Consider the following 4980-nt stretch of genomic DNA (forward strand, 5'->3'; position numbering starts at 1 on the left):
AAGTGCTTTGTCAATGGTAGCACTCGCTAACTTGCTCAAGGACTCCTCTCTGTGCCAATCACAACAGGCTTGGCCGGCTGACCAATCAGAGCAGAGTAGGCTAATGGAAGGGAGGGGTTTGCTCCGAACTTGCTTTTGAATGAGCGCTCGCAGTCGCAGTTTACTTTCACTTTCAATTTCGTGATCACGCGCGCACTGTGTAAAGGGAGCACATCTTACAATAAAATATATTTGTCAATCAGCTCGGGATCTGTTGAGGAGCAAATCCTCCAACATCTTGTCAGTTATCTCTCCTTACTTTTGACAACGTGATCAGGGTAAACTGTCTGATCAGTCAGATGTTTGTCATGAGAAGTGTTCAACAAAACAGCTATGGTTTGCAGACATAAGAGTTGATGTGGCAAATGCATCTTTTGAATATACTGTGTGAACTCATTGCCCCGTTAGCTCAGAGAGCTTTATTTTCCCTCCTCAATAAGTTTTGTTAGTTGTTTTGTTTATTGGTCTAATTCTTGTTTCTTGGGTTGCATTGGTTAGTCACTCAATTAATTCTCTTGTGCTTCGTTCCCGCCTTCTGAATTATGTTGTATTGATAAGGAGTTATCACAAAGTAAGTCTGTTTAGTTGTGCTATCTTACAATCAATATATAGTAAATGTAAGTTAAAGTGTCGCCGATGTAACCGATTAAAACTTGGAGTGGCGATGAGGTCTTAAAATGTATGGAAAGAGTCTTTAAAAAGGTCTTAAAAGGTATTAAATTTAACTCCATGATTCCTGTACTGTATATACCCTGTATATGCATTAGGTGATCAGTGAAAGAACTGTGAGTGCTTTGGTGAGCAGATGCTCATGCCTCTCCAGTGTAGTGTTTGTGTAAATATTGTCAAATTGCATTTTTCCACTTTTCTTGTCTTGTCACATGACAACATTTTATACTTACACATGACAACATTTTATACTTACAGAATATTACTGTAATTAGTACTATCTAGTTCCAGCAAAGCTGTTTCAGTGGAACATGACCGTGTGAAAAAGTCAACCTTCAGAATAAGTAAACCTCTGTGCCCTTTAGGCCTAATAAAGATACTTCCTGTTTCTCTCTGTGGTTTTAGGTCAACAGCCTTGTGATTCCAGGATGATTTGTGCCATGACAACTTTCCAGACAGCAATTTTCAAGTGTTTTTTTTTTGACTGCTCTCCCACTCTTCTAGATAATATTTACTTCATGAACATAGGGTCTCACAAAGTGTAGTTTCAGTTTCAGACGGCATGCCCACGGACCACCCACAGTCTGACTGCCATATAACTGCCAAATGCCATCTAAAACAAAATAGCCCATTTCAGTCTGTTTGGCTGGCTTCTATGCAACTTCCAGCAGTTTGGGTGAACTTGGAAATTAAGTTGTGTTCATAAGGTACCGTGGGCTGATGCACTGGATTTGCTCAAGTTTGCCAGGTTAGTGACATCAAATCTTTGAAAGACATTCACAGTTTTGTTAGAGACACTTAGCAAGTAAAGAAATTACTGACAAAGTGTAATCTGCTTTAGTTCTGTTTATGAAATATTCCTTATGCTTTTTGGAGGAATAGAATTTAAAGTTTCTCTTAATTTCTTTGGTGTTTTCTGTACCGATTGTGAATCGATCAGCTTTACTGCTCCATGACATTTTATTACTGTGATATTAACTACTTGTGATAAACCTGACCCTAAGCTGTATATAAAAACAAAACAAACTATGATTGGTTGCTTTATATATCGATCAGACAGACTCTTCCTGTGTAGGTGGGCGGATCTTCACCAGAACAAGCTGCACTGTGAAGCACACTGTGTGCCATTATTCAAAGATCTGGCTACTTCACTTTGTACTGTTACATAGAGTTTATAGTTATTTTCAATATCACATCGTATTATATATAATAATAATACAAAAAAATTGATAACATTTAAATGTTACAAAGTTTGTATGAATAACAAAGTTTGAATGCATGTATTTTAGTTTTAAATGTTAAAACTGTTTTAAATAATCATCTCAGTGCAGATCACAATAACAAGCAATTATTGTAAATTATAAGAAGTTACACTTCATCCTCCTTCATGAGATGTTCATGAGATGAACACTTCAATAAGGACAAAAGTGCACTTCCTCAGTTTAAATTTAAGTTTAAATGGTTGTAGGTTTCGCTGAATGGTTTCCAGCCGAATGATTTGCTATTCAAAGATCTATTGAATCATCTTATTACTCTACTGATGATGACATATCATTTCGTTTAGAAATCATTGGCAAATGACTCTAATATTAAATGTATATTCTGAGAAAATTACATGTTTTCTGACCTTAGATGCATTTAAACCTGTTGTAGGGAACTCCGACACAATATTAGGACACTTTAAAATACCATATGACCTGCTCTTTAAGACAACCACTATATTAAGGCTTTCCCTTTGTTGTGTTTTTGTAGTGCTGTCATGCAAGATATGTCTACAAATGTTTTAACCAAACTTGAGCACTTCAGTATTTTGTATGCATGTCCTGCTGTGTCATATTTTCTAATGTTAAGATTGCACCCCTGTCTTAATATTTTTCATGAGTGTTTCCATTTTCTCTTGTTTTAGGACTATTCTGGAGAAAATTAGCCTGCTGGGGAAGGACTTAAAAATACAAAGCAAGTTAATACACAAATTTTTTGCTGAAATTCATTGTACTGTTGTTGTTAACAGGCATGGTTTGTTTGCTCTGCCTTAGGATTGCAAGTGTCCTGGGACAGGTGAGGGAGTGAGTGGAAGCTGGTGGAGCTACTCAGGGAGGACATCAAACTCCAGAGAGAGACAGAGGAGAGAAGAGCACTGGAGAAGAGGTTTTCTCTTCTTGAGAAAATGGTTAACAAATAAATTATTTATTAGCCATTCTCTATTAACCAAAAGAGAAAACAGTGGGGAAAAAATGGGTACATTAAAATTTTTCAAAATATTTTTTTAAATGTCACATTGTCAATGAAACAACCTAATTTCTGTAGTTTAATTTTGTTATGTAAGTTAACAATGAAATTAGTAAATTGTATACGTTCATATTCACATTTGTAAATGTGTACTTTCTGTGCTTTTTGTATTTTTGTTATGCATATTCACATGTGTAAATAAAAGAGAAGTAATTGTTATGTACATTGTTCATTTTTTAATGCAGCTTATAATTTTTACACAAACTATTATTTTATGTTTATTTTTTTGTCCTGTAAATACATTTTTTTACACATTAAAACAAATTGTTCTATACATTACTGAAAGTACTTTTTACAACTATTTACAACATTGCTTTGGTTTAACATCAGAAAAACCACATCAATTTTAAGCCCAGCCCTGCCTCAGTGTTCTGGGGTCTTCGGGAGGTGAATTGCTTGGTTGCGAATGACCAGCACTCCTCAGCGACTCGGAGGACAATGCAGTGGACAGTGGAACGATGCATGTCAAACACTCTGGAGACCACTCTGTGTGACTGTACTGTTGACAGACAGAAAAGAAACACCAGGGTCTGGATTGTGGCACCCCAACTGTTGCTTTTCACTTCTCAGAAGATCCAGCAGCACTGTCAGGGCCTCCCTGCTCAGCCGAAAACCGTTAAAAAACCCTGTCCAGCACTGGCACATTCAGGTTCATCCTGCAGTACATGGGTCTGGTCTGATTTAAGGAAAGAAGGAAAAGAGAAATTGTTATGAGCTATGACAAAGTAATTAGTAGAAGAAATATTGAGATACTTTAGTAAACTACTTTTAGTAAACTACTTTTAGTCATTACTAATACCACATTGAGGAAAAACTACTAGTCATATTTTAAATATTTAAAGGGATAGTTCACCCAAAAATGAAAATTCCAAACCTGGAACAACTTGAGGGTGAGTAAATGATTACAGAATTTTCATTTTTGGGTGAACTATCCTTTAAGTATTATCTTGCATACTCTAATATGCTTAAGGTATCGAGCGTAAAAGTAAAGGTATACAGTATTGTAGGGGTGTGCCGATCCGATATTTAGTATCGGTATCGCTCCGATACTGGCATTTTCTGTTGGATGGGGTATCGGTCAGACGAGAGCGATCCAAATCCGATATAGTGCGTATACTATTCTGTGTTATTATTAAGCCCCACGAAAGCCACAAACACATTATAAAGCACCATAAAAGTTTTCGTGCACTATATTTCAAGTGTTCTGAAGCTTTTCCATAGTTTAATGTGAGATAGCCTACAGATGAATATTTAAGTCAAGTTCACGTAAACTCTTCTCTCCGCAGCGGCTGTCCGTCATCCTCCATTCAGCATTCAAACTGTGTGTCACATTCGTTTATGACAGTCAAGACGATGAAACTCTCTCCAAGATGATTAAATGTTCCTAATGTTATACTTGATCTGTAAATAAACTTTCTTTACCATGCTATTCAGCGCCAATCCCGCCGTGCAGTCAATTTCACTGGTTAAGGTTAGGGTCAGGGTAGGTTTAGGGGTTAGCATTTTTTGTAGCACAATGTAGGAAATCAACACTTTAATTGACACAATCAATAAAATCTTTAGAATCAGCTGTGGGGCGGAGTTTGCACTGAAGTGGATTGGGGGAAAAAATTGAGATCTCCGGGCTGCAGTTATACCCTTCTCCAAGACTGGAGTAGAGAGCACTATGAATAGTTTGTCACGAGCACAGTAACTGAAATTTAAAACGGTTAAAAGAAAAGGCTCAATAAACTAACGCACATATTTAATACACTGCGCATCAATATCTCTTCACTTTGTGCTTTGAACTTCTCTATGCTGCGCGCTGTGACTCCGTGTTGCTTCAAGGGATGCGCATAAGCGCTTTGAGCCGCTTTGTAAGTAGCCTTTAGTATCATAATACTTTTGCGCAATGAAAGATTATTAATAGCCTTTCTTGTTCGTCTTATCTATCATATGTTGCTGCCTCATTACTCTGCTATACATTTAAAAGAAATGTCTTTT

General features: G+C 36.8%; 1 protein-coding gene across 1 annotated transcript in view; it reads left to right on the plus strand.

Moving 5' to 3' along the window:
* The window catches only part of LOC107661296 (nectin-1-like), a 48508-nt gene that overhangs the window by 32714 nt on the left and 10814 nt on the right, over positions 1–4980 (plus strand). The gene's annotated exons all lie outside the window — the stretch shown is intronic.

Source organism: Sinocyclocheilus anshuiensis, unplaced genomic scaffold (assembly GCF_001515605.1).
Source record: "Sinocyclocheilus anshuiensis isolate Anshui unplaced genomic scaffold, SAMN03320099.WGS_v1.1 scaffold507, whole genome shotgun sequence".
Classification (NCBI taxonomy): domain Eukaryota; kingdom Metazoa; phylum Chordata; class Actinopteri; order Cypriniformes; family Cyprinidae; genus Sinocyclocheilus; species Sinocyclocheilus anshuiensis.